This window comes from Fundulus heteroclitus, chromosome 15 (assembly GCF_011125445.2).
Source record: "Fundulus heteroclitus isolate FHET01 chromosome 15, MU-UCD_Fhet_4.1, whole genome shotgun sequence".
NCBI classification, from domain to species: Eukaryota; Metazoa; Chordata; class Actinopteri; order Cyprinodontiformes; family Fundulidae; genus Fundulus; species Fundulus heteroclitus.
Genome location: NC_046375.1, coordinates 27,642,609 through 27,659,836, shown reverse-complemented (window position 1 = coordinate 27,659,836; position 17,228 = coordinate 27,642,609). Strand labels below are relative to the sequence as shown.

The following is a 17,228-nucleotide window of genomic DNA, read 5'->3' as shown; positions in this document are numbered from 1 at the left end:
TTTTGAACAATTACGCATCTGAAAATAATGCACTAGCACAGTAATAAAAGTTAATATAAGTATTGCAGTACTCAGTGCTCTGTCCTGTCGCTCTCTACAGGGCAGAGCACAACACGACCTCCAGGGGTTGAACCACCGGGGAAATCCCCAGTAGTCCCAATTGGCCACTATATGGACACAGCAGTAAAATCCTTTATTTATATTCGCCTTGTACATTGTCCCACCCCTACAATGCAAGTCATTTGACACGGTCGTTCATGAACCCAGTGACCAGGGTAACTAATTGATTCAGAGGAATCAATATTCAATTAGGAAAAAAATGATTGCAATTCATTGTTGAATCAATATTTTTATCCATCTCTTGCTAGGGGTATGAATAACTTGGCACTTAACTGTATATTTAGAAACAAATGACATACTCATGCATATTTCAGGTAAAAAACATTGAAAAATGTAATGTTTCTTAGGCTACGTTCAGGGAAATGCCATCCAAATCCCATCATTTTGCCCATATGTGACTCATATCCGTCTTTTTCACGGCACTGTGAACGGCCCAATTATGATCTTTTAACACCAACAAATCCAATTTGTGCCACTTCCATATGTGCCACTAAATCCGATATTTCTCAAAACGACCTCAGTCTTACAGGTCATGTCACATTTTATCCGTCTTTCACGTGGTTCTCCTGGCTCCAACTACACATCCACACAGCAGCAGCAGCAGCAGCTAGCGCTCCATGAAAGATTGTTAATAGCTGTGCTGCTTTCTTCTTACCTTACTTCATCTTCCTATCATGTAGTCTTAATGTCGGCTCACATGGCTCAACTGCGTCTAATAATAACAAGGGGAGATGCCGGCTGTGTTTTTTTTTTTTTTTTTTTTTTTTTAACATAAAACTTTATTGAACACGCATGACATCTCCTTCTGGTATCTGCGCATGCAGGTCGCTTTGTGTGCTTGAATCGTTCATACATTAGTATGATGCATTTAATATGAACGGCCACCCCGAGAAAAAAAAATCAGATTTCAGCAAAAAATCAGAATTGAGTATCAAGACCTGCAGTGTGAATTTAGCCTTAGCCAGTCTACTTGTGCTGGAGGTGCTCTGTTAAAGCTGTCCCACAGAAACTGTCAGGAGAAACCAAGACTGTAGCCTCTTTGTGAGAACGTGAAGTGGGACACAATCAGAATACTAATGGAGACCATTTAATACTTAATAAGATGCAGCGTTAGATTTTACTGCATACACGTGGCATTCATTTTAATGAAGCATTGGATGAGGATTTGGCATCAGCAAATGCATGATCTTAAATCTCTTGGATTAGTATCTGAGGGAAAGTCCTAACCTGGCCATCCTCTCCTATTTCAGTATTTTAACGTTGTTACTATATTTATCTTGATATTTGACTTGATTTTGGCAGATTTTTTTGTCAATCTATTGTTATATGGAAGTTGCTGTAAATGCTTTACTGGCAGTTTAAATCACAGATTTACTGCCTGCCATGTTTGCTCAGATGCAAACTAGGCGTTCTCATTTTTATGACTGCTGAGTATAATATCTGTTACTCTTCTTTACTGTGAGAAACCTCCAGCCATGTGGAGATAAGCCTGTTTATGCAGACATTCAAGTTCTCGCTATCCATTTCACAAGGACAACGTGCTGGAAGTTGGATGATTATGTTGTCATGAAGCTGCGATTTAAAAAGAGAGGAGAATTAAAGAGGAATAAGCATTTCCTGTTTCTGTTTCTAGTTGTCTATGCTTGAACCAGATCCAGATCCGATTCTCTGTTTCTCTCCGGTCAGTAATGGGCGCCAAGCCATCTGTAGTGTTACAGGTTCCAGCGGAAAATTGAAGTCTCATGTTGAATCGAATTTAACAGAATTTTTACTGTCTACTAATAAATGTCAATGTTTTTATTTGGTTAAAAAAGTGCTAAAAAATTAGATTAATATAATAAATTTCTCTGAACATACAATCACATACCCTGTACAAAATAGATTCTTTAAATCTATATTATCATGTAAGATATCTGCATGTTAAACAGCTCTTATACCTAAATATGTTCAGTTAGGATTTTGCAAACCTTGCATTAGGGATTAAATCTGAAACTGTCTCCGGATTACAATGGAATTAATTTCTTCTGTCCCTTATTATTGTAAAAATGTATTTGAGCTGCCTGCAGACCCCATATGCTAAATAAGACGATGACCTTAAAAAAAAGCACAGATTACAGAGCTGTCTGTGTCCACATCAAGCTACTCTTATGGTAACACCCTCCTGGTTATGAGACTGACACATCTAAACTTTCTCCACCTTCTTACTCCTGTTACACCTGTTACTTAAAATGGGTAACTTTGAGTTTTCTCTCAGCAACATGCAAGCCAAAAAGTGTTTGCCAAAGCATTGACAGGTTGTGCTTGGTGCACATACTGACAGGTAAAATATTTTTTTTAAAATCAAAAAAAATCCTACCAGCTGTGCAGACACTGTTGTCCTGGTTTGATTCCCAGTTTCAGGCCTTTTACTGCAGGTTTCCCCATTCTCTCGCCATCCTCTTTCCTATCAAATTACTCTTTATTAAATGCTGTTAGAGCCAAAATGAAATCTAATGCCTCTTATGCAGACAAATTGCCCCCAGCCAGGGCTTAAGGGCCATATTGGCAGGTACACTGCTGTAAATTGACCCCATTTGTAGCTATAGTTAACATTCCTAATTAGGAACAGCTTCGTCTGGATGATCAATATGTTCACCATTTTAACCAGTAAATGCATAGAAAAGCCGCAGACATTTTGCTCATGGTTGAGATGGGAACGTCTGTGACAGCTCACGCGATCAATCGTTAAGCAAGCCGACTTTTCAGAAGTTTGAGCCCGATGAGCTCAACATTTTTTTGGCTTGTGTTGCTCCTTAAAAATCTGTTAAGAAAGAAGGAAAGAATAAGGAGGGCAGAGCAAGCAGGAGGGAGGTCATGGTGAACTGAGCTGGAGCAAGTGCCCAAGAACTTCACCTTCTTTTTCTCAAATAAGCACCTCCCTGTTGTAACCAGACAGCCCTTTTCTAACCCTTTTTAGTAAAAACAGTTTATACTGAAGAACAAAGCACTGGATAAACGGCGCTGCCGATGCAGAGAGGCCTGGAGTGAGCCGCCTCCCCATGTTTCCAAAACCTGCCAGTTTCCCACAGTGCCGTGGGAGGGGCTGGTCAACCTGGAGAGCTGTTGCTTTTGCCTGCTTCCAATCAACCACCATCTGCTGGCTGCGGCGCTGAAGAATTTTTGATTTCCTGCATGCACTCACTCTCCCACCAAGCAGACACACATGCTTCCACGCAATCGCCCTTGTACCCCTGTGCTTAAATGGTGGGCAACTAAAAGCCTAGCAGGCCGTCCCACAGTGCTGATCCCAGCTCTGTCTTTACTGTGAGGCCCAGAGATTAGCACAGTTAAGGCTCTGCACGTTGTTTTGTTTGTTGCTCTTCTGCCAGCATTGTCTTGGTGAATACTTGGTGAATAGAATTAGAGAGATCTCACTGAGGATCAATTTATTATAGTCTCAGATATTATTCTGTAACTGTCTCTCTGATGGATCTCCGGGGTAGCATCAAAGATCTGGATCTTTTCTTTATAACTCCACCCTGACTTGTACTTGTCAACAACTTTACCCAGACTTGTTTGGAGGGCTTCTTGGTCTTCATGGTGGGATGTCTCTAGCTTAAGTCCCTTTTCCAAAGGATCAGCTTGGCTAGGCTCTACTTGGCTCCACCTGCTTTGTGACCATATCAATTATAAGGCTGTGCATAAAAATTGATACGAAGATTAATATAGATGTTTTAAAAAATGATTTAATATCGATATTCTGGCTTTCAATATCGATATACCTCCCAACAGCTAGGGGGCGTTATTACAGTGCGCCATTACTGTTCACAGTGAGGAAGTGCAAGTGAGACGAATTTGTGGAATGGCTGAGAGGATTTTAGAAGTGCCTTTGTCCCTGAAATCAGATGTTTGGGCACATTTTTGGTTTCTGTGATACGTTAAATGCATTAAACCTGATGCACTTTATTTTCCTGTTAATATATCAGTGTTCAATGAATTGAACATAAACATAATATTTGGCTGTTTTTTTTGATTGAATGAGCATTAATTTGAAAGTAATAAATGTCGATATTGGAGTCAAATCAAATCAAGCTGAGCTATATCGAGAATCGTATTGTATCGTGAGCTATGTATGGAGATTTGTATCAAACTGGCTCATCCTAGATGATACCCAGCTTTTCTCTGCCCTACTCAGGAGGGAGAACCGCCAGAGTGGAGTAGGGCTGAAGCTGAGCTAGAATGTGACTAGGGCTGTTACGATTCATCAAATGATTCAAGGACTTCGATTCATAAAATTCATCGAGGCCAAATTATTTGCTTGGAAGCTTCATTACATTGTTTGTATATTGAGCGTATAGTGTCTTCTGGCCAAGCGGCTAACGTTACTGATATCCTTGCCTGCTAATACATGGATGCTAAGTATGGATATCTGCTATGGAGACAAAAAGCAACTTGGAGAAAGAGACCTAAAGTTTTTTAAGGTGTAGTAAATTTAACAGAAATGAAAACTGTCGACTGAACTTGTAGCTGCCAAAGATTAGCGCTTCTCTCGCTGCTCAGCCCTTACCTTTCCTCATTCGCCTGATCTTGTTTTGATTGGTCAACATGGCGGCCCAACGGCCAATCACATGAGGGCTCTACCATTATGTGAAAACTGAGAGGGGTGCAGCGAGTGCAGCTGCGAGTAGGGGGTGAGTTTGTTAGGTGTTCCTGTAAAATGAACTATGAGGGACAGGAGAAAACAAAGCCTCTGGCTGCAGTTTAAAGATGTTGGAGACAACAACGCAGAGCTGTTTCACTGCAGAATGAAAATAACTTTAAGAGCAGGTTCCACTAAAAACCTGCAGAGACAAATCAAAGTGATATACTGTATTTACAGGGCAGTTTGGTTCTGGTTCTGCTCTGTGAATACATTTGCAGGTCTTAATTTGTGCAACAAAAAAGTTTGACTAAAATATTGTCATTTTGTAAATCAACTTCTGTTTTTTCTTAAGATAAAAATGTAATGTTTAAAAAAAATGAAGATGCCTTATCTATTAATAATTGCGCAGTGTTTTTCTTTGTGTCTTGGCCCAACTGTTTTTTCCACATTCACACCTGAATTTACCCACTGTGGGACAATAAAGCTATTTCTATTCTATTAAACGTAGGTAAGAATGACTTGAAAAAAAATGTAGTATTTATTATTCCTGAATTTAAATGGGCTTTTTACATTTTTGATGAATGTAATTATTTTTATTGTCCATTTGTGGACTAAAAAAACAAAGAGTTTAACTTAGCCCTGAAGTACACTAGAAGAGTCCTGTTTTATATGAACAGAATTATCCTTTTATTTATTTTTATCCAGAATGCAATATGCAAGCTAAACTTTATGATTTTTTTTTTTTTTTTTTTTGTGTGTGTGTGACCATTTTCACTATATGTGCTATGGCACTGTATTGATCTTTAGTCAACCAGAAAGGTTTGAAGGATGAAGTTTTAATATTTTGATCCTAGAAGTTTTTTTAGCTGCTGATTTTTCCTTGTTATTCAAAAAAATAACTGAATTATTTGCTAATTAACATTTTTTCATTTATTTATATTACTCAAAGTAAATAGTAATTATGTGAAAACTCTGCAGAATGTGTCAATTATTTTATCAGTTACCCGATTAATTTAGTGTAAAGGTCACACAGTAATGCTTAATAGCAGCAATGCGCACAACACTGTTGGCTGGAGGCGGGGCTAAAGCCACCACCAGGAGGCCTTTACCAACCAGCCTTTTTTTATTATTATTCCTTTATTTAACCAGGAAAAGTCCCATTGAGATTAACAATCTCTTTTTCAAGGGAGTCCTGGCCAAGATAGCGGCAAAAGATTACATTACAATTTACATTACAGTTTACAATAACATCTATCTAAATTAGAATTTCATAAAACAGTTACAAACCATAGATCTCATTTCCAAACCTTTGAGCAATCGTTTAAAATGTCCAATCGGAATCAAATCCTTCAACTTCCAGTCTTTCTGAAGATTGTTCCATGCTGTGGGGGCAGAGTACTGAAAAGCTGTCTTTCCAGCTTCAGTGCGGATACTAGGCACAGGCCTAGTATCCGCACAGGCCGTTTCTCACAGGCCTTACCAGGCCTGTGAGAAACCAACAGTGGTACAGTGGAGTAGAGCTGGGATGGGGCGAGTAGAGCCATGCAGGGGAGATAACAGCAATGGAAAAGGAGTATTTGTGGCCTTGCTGCCTCTGGGGGCTTTTAGAAAAGGTGTGTTTCTAACAGCAGGTCATGTGACATTCAGATGGTAGGTTAAGGTGGTTGCACCAGAGCTTCTTAGGGACTGCATAGCAAAGGAGGAAAAGGCATGTGCACATGCCTATTTTCATTTTTTTCTCTTTATTTCATATTTTTCTCATATTGCTTCACCAGCATAGTCTATTTTGTGCAGATCCATCCCGTGAAATAAGATTAAAACACATTTTACACGTATTTGTATCAGAGTAAAGGGAATTGCAGGTAGGCATGGGCCGATATTAGATTCTGACAGTATGATAACTTTAGGCTAAAATCACACGGTTTCACGTTATCACAGACAGTATTATAATTACATATGCAAATGTGTTATTTTGAAATGTCTGCAAGTAATTTATTTTTAAACAATATGTAAAACATGGAACATAATGTGTATTTAAAATAATGACAATAACTGAATTCTTTTTAAATCAAGAAATAAATTGAAAATAAATGCAATCATTAATGCATTGTCATAGTCAGCTTTAATTGTCAGTGGAAGCTGTTTTTAGATCACAGGCATTAAGCCAAAAGTTCTCCTGCAGGATCTCACTCCCCTTTTAGTGTGCGCGTTCATACTTAGGTTGTTGAATACGTTTGCAAGGCACAGATCCCAAACGATTTAGCATAAAGTTTCAGACTGTGTAAGACTTTAAAGATGATCGTTGAAGAAAAAAGTTGAGTTTTATCCCCCCCCCCCCCCCCCGTTCATTCAGACATCTGACAATAATGCAGTGGGAAATCACTTTTACTCAGGGGCTCAAGTCTGTTTGGGGATTAAAACTTTTGTCGTTAAGACTAGACCGCTGAGTGCAATTCCCATGGATTCCTGTGTTCTGTGAGGGACGAGGTAAAGTCTGCTGTTGGCCTGTCATTCAATCAGAACAAAATGCAGCAAAAAAGACCAGGTCTGGTTGCATTCTTTGAAAGTGTAAGCTTAGTTAAAAGGCAGATTTTGGTTTAAAGTAATCTTTTAACTCTGGAAGTAATATTAACATTTAGCAGGACCCCAGTTACAGTTCTGACTTGAATCTGATAAAGAGTCGGTGGAGGGTGATGACAAGGAGGGCTTCCATCTCAAGGACTTGGAGCTCATCACCAAAGAGAAATGACTGTAATACCAGTAAAAACCTGCTTGGCAATAATTACAGTAGAAGGGTTTGATTGATTTTTGAAATAACTTTTTTTTTTTGTCAAAACATTGATGAAAACGTATTGCATATTTATTTTAAAATTGATTCTACCTTTTCTGCTGTTTTATTATCTTTTTAAGAGATGGCTTTGTCATTTCCTGTCAGAAACAAACTTCTTGGTTGAATGAAAAGAGTAAATCTCAGGCTGGAGTTTTGCTTGTTGCTGAAGGGTTACAGTTTAGGTGAACCATGCTTGCACAACTCAAGCGTAAGCAGGAGAACTGTGTTTAGTGCTTTGGTCCTTGGGACTGAGTTATGGTGAGCTCTCCGTTACTGTCACTGAGACGTTGCTATTTAGAATTACAGTGCTTGACAAACATATTCATGCCCCGTGAACCTTTCCACATTTTGTCACTTCGTAACCACAAAGCTTTTTATTTAGATTTCATTTGATAGACCTGCACTGAGTACTGCATTATTGCTGGAATAAAAAGATGGAGGGCTTTTAGAATTTTCCACAAATAAAAAGCTGAAAAGTGAGGCGTCCATATGTGTTCGACTGGATATTTGGTGGGACCAGATTTTGCACCGGTCACAGCTGCAACTCTTTAGAGAAATGTCTTTACCAGCGTTGCTCATATAAGGACTGTTATTTTGTATAAATTTATGAATTTATAGGTAGGTCCTTGCTGCTGCGCACGAAGGGTCCGTTTGGATCTCCACCATTTATATTACAAGTGATGTTTTAGTTATTGTTGTTTTTCTGCATGAAATGCAGAATTTGGGCTAAGGCTTGATATTTAATCACATTTGTAATATAGTTTATATACTCATACTTTTTACCAGAAACTTTCAGGAATCTCAACCTAGCATTAAGTTCTGGTCAGACTGTTTAATACATAGACTGGTTGGTTGCACTTTGCACTATATAGGCCCGTTTACACTACACTTTTTTAACCGAGCCGAGACCAGTCCGAGCTCGGTAACCGAGATAACTCTTGTGTGTAAACAGTCAGCAGACTGAACTGGACCGCGCTAACTGCAGACCAGTTCCTGAGCAGGTCTCGGACTTGTTTTTTTTTTTTTTATCCCGGTTCCCTGATAACGAGGGGCGCATGAGCAGACCGCGTCATCCCCTTACAGTCAGCTGACTGTCCGCGGTTTTCCGGCGTGTCTGGCTGCACGTCCCGATTCACACTCCATTCAGACAAATTTCAGACATTCATAATAATACTAGCTTCCTTACCGTGCCACACGATTTCCAGAGATGATTCTGCTTAGCAGTGTGATGAACCTCAGTGTCTGTCGTTGTTTCCTGCGTCTGTAAATCCTTATTAGACGTTTGTTTGTCTTATCCACGTCCCAAAAGCCGACTCTGTCCAACCATAACATCCTGAATGTTACGTCGCCGCCATTTTGATTTGCTCGGTCCCGCCTTCAATTCCAGAGAGCAGTAGTACCGCAGATCGCCACTAGGAGGCGAGGAGCAACCAAGGAACCGGGATAGTGTGGTGTGTAAACGGTCGTCTCGGCTTGGTTAACTGATCCAAGCTCAGACTGGTCTCAGCTCGATTAAAAAAGTGTACTGTAAACGGGCCTTTTGTTCTACAAGGATCGAGGTCCAACTGGATTAAAAGCTATTCTCTTGCATAACAATGTTCTGATTTAATAAAAACAGTCAAATGTCTTGTTTTAAATAGTTTACAAGCATCTTTATTTACAGGCCATTTTTGTTGCTGGTGGTTAATCCAGAGAAAAGTCAAAATTAAATCGGAATTATGGTTGAAAATTATTATTTTTATTTTTTGGCTGAATCGTACAGCCCTAATGTTTTTCTGTAATCTTGTCCCAAACATTTGTCATCAAATACCCCCCTCCCCATTAGCAGCAGATGCAGTGGTGGGGCCTTTTTCAGCTTAATGTGTCTTTTCTTTGTTTACATCAGAATTCACTGTAAAAGACAACTCGCAGGCCTAATATCAGGTATGGAGTCAATATTTCTTCCAAAGGTTTGTCTTCTTGAAGTGTTAAAGACTGATTTCAGTTTGAATTTCTTTGGACAATTTTAGACCCATGTACTGTGGAGTGAATGGGTTCATTGATGGTGTATGGCATGCCTTGTCCTTCCAGAAATGAGTGTGGGGCTGTGGGTCAATGCTTTGGCTCAGTGAATAACAGCCTCAGCAAAGGAAGCTTTGTCTCTATCAAAGCTGGCTGTGCAGCACCTCCTCAGGCCCTGTTCCACCACAGCCCCCAGGGACAACAAGCCTAATCTGCCAGCTTCAGTCTGCCCATGCTTTTCAGTGCCATGCAAGCCTATAATTACCTCCACTGAAGAGGTGTGTGTGCATTTTTCTTGGTTGTTTTTTGAGGCTGGGAAACAGTCTATCCACATTTTGACCTATAAGTGGGTCAGTTGTCAACAAGTAAATCTTTCCCACAGCTCTGCAGCTGCCAGGCCTTCTGAGCGGACTCTTAATGATAGATCATTGCTCTGATTAACACAGAAATGCAGAGACGGGAGCACCACGGCTAGTTGTGAACAAACAAGAGCTCCATTGGTAAATGATGTGTGAAGTGAAATACTTGATCGTTAGGTAGTCAAATATGAGCTAAGTTAACAAAACTGGTGAATTAGATGGTACTTCCTCCTTCTTTTCATTTGCTTGGATGTTTAAAGACCAAACAATGCCTGAATGATGCTTGGTGTTTAATTGATTTTTGAAAGAAATGTGGTTGTATCACCTACTTGTCAGGAAGGAGAATGCAAAGATATAACCTCTGCCTAAATTGGAGAGGCACTGTAGATCAGAGTTTTAGAGTCAGTTTCTGTTGTCTGGTTTTTAAAAAGCTGTGGCCTGCAAATACTAATTGATTATATTTGGTTTAAGAAGAGCATTGAAAGGTATATAGCAATGTTATATGCTTATAAAAAAGTCCAAAAAACATTCAATCATGATAAAATAAAGCTATTGACACCAAGTCTCCATCTCGATAGTGTTTTGATGGTCCTTTTTGAGGCTAGATAGAATCCAGCACCAAGCCTGATAAGCAGATATAAATAGACGTGGGGACATCTACTGGCAGTATCGCAGAACTATCATAATGCCCGCTTGCTTAGTTAATGAATTACCTGTAAATAATGCCGGACCGAGCCTGACCCTCTGAAATACATCGTAGTACAGCAGCAGCTCTGCGTGATCGAATACCAATTATGTATTTAATTATTAATTAAATACAACGATCTACAAGAGCCTCATATCAGAACATTTACTCAGTGTCGTACTTCCTCTGTTATTAAAAATAAACACAAAAGGGTTTATTTATTACTACCAAATTGAGCGAAAACAAAACGTAAATACACCAGCAGGACATGATAATCTTTCATAAAAACTTTGTATGCAACCAGAGTGAGGAACTGACATATACATTTTAAAAAAGTCAAATACTGTGGCTATGCACCTTTAAGCATTTTTTTAGTAGTTTTAAAGGAGCAATAAGCGGTGTTTCACCATTAGGTGGTGCTAGAGCACTGTCTGTAGACCAAAACAAAACCCAGCCCCCTCTTCCCCCTCTCACGCGTCGCCTTCTATGCGCATATTTGCAAAGGACAAAAACACAGCAAAACAGCATCACCTTTCAGAGGAACATTCCTAGTGAAGAAGTAAGTCTTTACTTTATAATGCTGTTAGCAGGAGAACATTTTGATCTGCTGGGGTGCTGTCCATCATGTTGCTCCAACACTGCGCTGCTCTGATGGTGGTATTTTAGGACAGGGAGGGGCTGAGCCCTGGGTGGCAGCTGTTCACATGCACAGGCCCGCATGTATGCGCACGGTCCGGCCCAGCTATGTAAACAAGAGACTGGAGAACAACACAGAGAGCTGTAGTGTGATGGTGTCATAGTCCATCTGAAGTATTACCTTTACTTCTTCACATCATTGTTTTTTTACTTCTTTCTATCTAAAATATAAAAATTTTGCTTATAGCTCCTGCTTAATAGTTATTTTAAAACCAAACGACAAACTACGTATGGAGCTGACATTTAAAGTTGTCTTTAGCATGTTGTGCTCAAGTTTAGTGTAGTTAGCATTAGCAAATCTAACCTGTGTGTATTTCCAACAGAATCTTTATCCTAGATTTGCAAATTACTTCGAACCTTTACCTGTCCAACATGTCCTGTAATACCTGGAGGTTGCAAGCTCAAAAGGAGCCAACAGAGCTATTTCGCTGTTAGGGCTGGACAATATGGCCGAAATTATCACAATATATTTCCTAATTTTGGTCGATACAATATAATTACTATGTCATTATAAACACAATAAAAGCCACAGAAAAATGCCAAGAATGCCCTCAACAGATGCCTGCACAAACACGCTCGTCCCGCCCCAGGCAAGCGTCGTCTGAGTATTGCCACATATAGATGTTAGGCCATATCGCCCTATCGTCAGCCCTACTACCTTTATTGATACCATACCATATCTTTATTTATTAAACGCTTGAAAACATCTGGAACAAAGCACTGTACATAGCTAAAAACTAAAACATTAAAAAACTAAAATAAAAAGATGATGCATATAAAACACTTAAAAGAAACAATAAAAAACAATTTAAAATGGCAAAATAAGTCTCCTTCGTGGTAAAAGCCAAAGAATAATAGCGGGTTTTAAGGCAAGTTTTAAAGCTGGGCAGTGAAGGAGCCTCTCTTATGTGCAGGGGCAGGTTATTCCACAGTGGAGAACCAACAATAGAAAAGGCCCCGCCCCCTCTGAGCTTCCTCTTAGACCTCGGTACCTCCAGGAGATGCAGGTCAGCTGACCTGAGGGGCTGAGAGGGCTGAGTAGGGATGAAGAAGCTCATGATATTGAATTATTGTCTACCCCTATTTGCTGTAATACGCTCAACCTCCCTGTTTTCTGCTAAAGTGAATCTCTCTGTTTAAAGATGGCAACCTTAAAGAATGGAATTAACGTGAATTGTTTTTGCCCACCTAGTTACTGATCAGGGTCCATCAAGCTAAAACTCCTTAATTTATACTCAACAGCCCATTACCCTGCAAAGATTGTACCAAAAAAGGCTAGAAACAGCCACTCTGTGATGCTCACTGATATGTTTGTAACTCTTAAGCCAAGTGTTTAGAACAGTATGTACATTGTTTTACCCCCTACCACTTCCCACCCCCATCGACCCCACCCACCGACCCACCCAACAAGTTATCTGGAAATTCATTCAGAAGCAGTTTGCAGGAGCAACTCATAGATGGTGTAATCCCCGCAGAGGGCATGGCTTTATGGCCCGCCTAGGTTCCCTTTACAGTTGGGTGCAGTGACTTAGCATGAGGAAGTGCTCAGTCAGTTTTATTTTCCATCCAGCTGAATTGAACCTTCCCCCATGCAGCTCCTGTTATCCTTTAGAAAGATCTTTCCCTCTTAAGGCTTCCTCTTCCTGCATGTCTTCTTTGACAGTAGCCAAGTTGTTGCTTCTCCTATCATCAGCTGCAGGCGGATGTTTGGCGGCGCTGATTCAGGACTTTTCAGTTATGACACTTGACTTCCTCAAAGCTCAGATAAAATAGATAAAGCTCAGATAAAACAGATGAAAACTTGAAGCAGGTGTGACTGGAGTCTGACTTTTCTCACATATAATTATCTTTAATATCTTCCTTGGTTTTGCTTCTCCTTAAAATTCCTCTCATTTCTGCAGCTAAAGTTCGGGCTTTATCGTGGTTTTTCTCTGTGCGTCATGTAGCGGCGATCGGAATACAGCAGAACAGGAAGAGCTTCTTGTGTCACAATGTTTTGATTGGCATGTTTGAACCTCCCACTCGAGGATGTTTTCAAAGAGTGTGGTTTGGAAAAAAAAGTGCCAGAAGACAGAAAACATGGCCTTCATGCACTTCAAACTCTCTAGACAACTCTGTTCCACATCAGGCGGCTGTGTTTCTCATCACTGGACCCTATGATTGTTGAAGTGAATTTAAATTCCCCTCCACCCCCTTGAGTTGGGATTTCAAATTAGGATCTGTAAAGAAAATGACGCATAGCTGGCAGAGCACTGTGAAACTGCACAGTTGAGGTTTCTTTGGGCCAGCTTCCAGATCAGCGTATATTTTCTGTATTTAGTGAGAACAGGACAGCTCTCTCTCTGTTTCAGCCAGAGTCTTCTGTCAGTTTTCAACGACTCCTCTTTGAAAGCCTGCTGCGCCGCTCTTACTGCTCAGAACTGTTCTGATGATTTGAGTCAGCACATCGTTAAAGTCCAGGATATTCATTTCAAAACAAACCTGCATTCTAGTTTCGAGATTAATCTGGCAAATCACTGCTGAGAGATTTGTGGCTGATTTCTGTTCTTGTGTTTTTTACAGGTTATTCTGTAACATCTGCAGCATTCATAATGTTTCTTTCTAGCCTTGCTGCCATGAGCGGCCATTATTTATGTTAGGAGCAGAGGTGATGTCACCTTGTGTGAGACAGCAGTAGCAGGGAAACAGGATTTTATTGATTTGAAACTAAGACAAAGGAATTTGGAGTTGGATCTTTTCTTGGTGATGAGTGTGATTGGCATTAAAATTTTAAAAACATGAGTATCCATGTGATTTTACTAGAGAATGTGGACCCTTACCTAAACTTGTTCATTTCCAAAAGTGTGCCCACATATCCGAGGCTAGCATGTTCCATGAAAGATGGAGGTTGAAAGCTCAAAACCATAAAACCAGTAACTTTGTGATAATGTCCATCCTTCCTGTTATCTGCTGAAGTCCTTTCTGGGTCAGGTCGCTCCAGCATAAATTTTCCTGAAACAAGTTGATGTCCTCCAGCAGACAGATCCTTTTAGTTTCCTTCCTTGAAGCCTCTGACAAATTTTGTGCCGTTACTGAAAACAGCTAACCTTGAGCCTCCTTGCCATAATCACAGCTTCCACAGATAAGTGTTGTTGTTTGTGTGACATGGTAGCACTAAGATGCTTTTACTGATTGGAAAACATCAGATTTTCAACTTCTTTCAGTAGCTAGTCACAGTTCAGGGCCGGCCGTGGTGGAAATCATCCATTTCTGTTCACCAGCCAGTCTCGTGGTGCATCACTGAACAATTCTGGGTCACTTGTGTCTCAGAAAACCCTTTCCAGTTGTTGCTTCAGGGTTTAGGTATAGAAAAAGTCCCTGATTTGTATAGCGACGTACAGGGGCAATAATTCAGGCCGGGAATTTGATCCCTCCCCAGGCCACACCACCTCCAGCATAGCCATATAACCTGCATGGGTGTTTTGTGCTCTTATAAGGTACCTGAAGGTTCCTGCTCTGGCTCCTTATTGCCACCGTTCACCACCTCCATGCCAGCAGGAGTTCCTGCAGCACTGCTGCTACTCACTGAATTTACATCACTTTACTGCAAAAAATAAATAAAAAATAAATTCACACCCACATAAATTTCCATCTATTCAAATTAACTATTTTATGCATTGGCTATTAAACAAATTCACCTGGTTAAACAAATTTAAATACAATACTATAACAAATATTTCATCATTTTATAGAAATTGAAAATGGTTGTTATGAAGGGTACACTAAATCTTAATTCCTGAACATTTTACTAATAAATATTTTTGCCCCATTGGGCCATTGGGTCTGTGTTAACCATATTTTAAAGATTTCAATAGTGTAAAACCTGTTATATTGATTCAGTTTTGACTCCATTTGGTTGCTCAAAGTGAGACTAAGCTGAGCAGGACAGGCTGGTAGCGATTTCACAGTGTTTATATTTAACCTGGTCCCTTATGAAAAAATGTCAGTTTAGTGAACTTTTCTAGATCAACGGCCAGTGCTTTTTTCCCCTCTTCAGCCTCTCCCTCTCCTCTCCTTCTTTCCTTTCTCGCTCCATTTTACATGGTCTACAAGGTTGCTGTGTATCTCTGCACTGCGTTTGATACGTTCTTGCAAAGTGCAAACAGGGCGGTGTGGGTCTCCTGGTTTCTGCTCCGTCTGCAGGCGGGGTTTGCAGGACGAGGCAGCTGCAGCTTTCTGTGACTGCACCACTCGGGGAAGTGGTAAGGGCCTTACAGCTCCCTCAAGTAACTGGAGGCCGAGCTGAGCTTTCACACGAAGTCCGCGATTGCACAGGAAAAAGACGAGAAGTTGCTTTTATTGAAAATAAATAAATAAAATCAACTGCTGGAGCAGGGGTCTGAAAGGTTGCTGGCAACAGTCCTGCTGTAACAGAGGAAATGAAAGGAGGGAGTGCGTCTGTCTTTTCCCTTCACAGCTGCAATTTGTGGGAGCATGGATCGTTTTTGATTAAAGCTAGAGGCTGCAATTTTTTCCGGAAGTTTCCCCAAGGGAGGAATCGGGTGAAAAAATCTCCCAAATCCACTCTGGTCTTATGTCTTTCTGCTGAGGCCTTCCTCTTCTTCTAATAAACGTGTCAGACAGTTTGCTTCTTGTGACTCTCAGCCATGTTCAGAATATATGATGAGAGCAGCAGAGCTACAATGAACAGCTAACACCGAAGCTAGCTGCTAAGCTAACCGGATATATAAACACTAGAAGTGCACTTGTGCAGCTAGCTAGCGGAAACTAACAAGGAACGAGCACGAACACTGGCGTTACGTGAGCGCGTCAGAATGATTGGCATGTGGGACTACCAATAGATAAGGTGATACCCCCAGAACTTGAGAGACGGGGGGGGGGGGGGGGGCTTTTGGACCAATCAGTGTTGCTCGGACTGAACGGTAGGGATTGGTTAGAGTTTTTACAGGCCTAAGCTCTCACAGACATCTCCTTTTTGCAAATACATAATGTACTGACTACTTGCAGGAAGGACAATTTTACCCAGGATAACAATAAGTGTTTCTGAACAAGATTACTAACTATAACTTTAGGAGTGACCTGAACCTTTGCCATTGCTTAGCAATATGGGTCAGCGTGCCAGGTTGGGCCACCATCTGGACCACTGCTCCTAATGACCAGTCTGCCCCTGGCAATATATCCCTGCAGCTCTAGCATTTTACCTCAGGTCAACTGGTTTGTCCTGATATTTTAATCGTGTTTTTCATATTAAACCATGTCTGGTTTTGCACATCGGTCATTTGACCTGGGATCAGTAGTTTTGGACCTGTGAGATAGTAGGCAGAAATGAGCTGTCAGAAATAGCAGCTTCCTTTTGCTGTGCCTCCTGTGATGTAGGGGTGGTGGACACATTTCAGGTGGCTCACATGGATCATGTTTACAAGCAGTCTATCTCCCACGGCCTCTGAAGGAGGTACAGAGGAGAAGGTCTGAGCTGCTGGCTTTCAGACCTGCTGCTGGTCAGATGCCATGGCTGTGGGAGCTACCGGCTCCACTCAGTGTCCTCTAGAGTCTGCCTTTAGCTGTTAGAATGGCCGGAGGCTTTAGTGTCACCCATTTCACACTTTCACTGACTGCACAGCACAATTCTCCTGGTTATCTGCTCATTTTGCTCATCCTGCTGAAAAATTGGCAGACCTCAGTTCCCTGCTGTGGATTTGTTGGGTACCAGTTGTTTTGCAGATCTGTTTTATTGTTGAACTTAAAATAAAGACATATGTCCATACCAGACTACTGTTCAGCCTCCTTGTTTCTTTAATAAGTGAGTTATGGTGTTAGGGGAGTTGGAACGGCTGGTTTCCTGTATAGTCAGTCAGAGGTGGTTTCCTCCCTCTACTTCTCCTTTATTAAGGAGCTTGGCGGGAGGAGGCCCTCTGA

The 17,228-nt window shown here is 40.8% G+C and overlaps 1 protein-coding gene across 4 annotated transcripts in view; it reads left to right on the top strand.

Moving 5' to 3' along the window:
- The window catches only part of tab2 (TGF-beta activated kinase 1 (MAP3K7) binding protein 2), a 52,642-nt gene that overhangs the window by 23,092 nt on the left and 12,322 nt on the right, over positions 1-17,228 (top strand). The window lies entirely within an intron of this gene.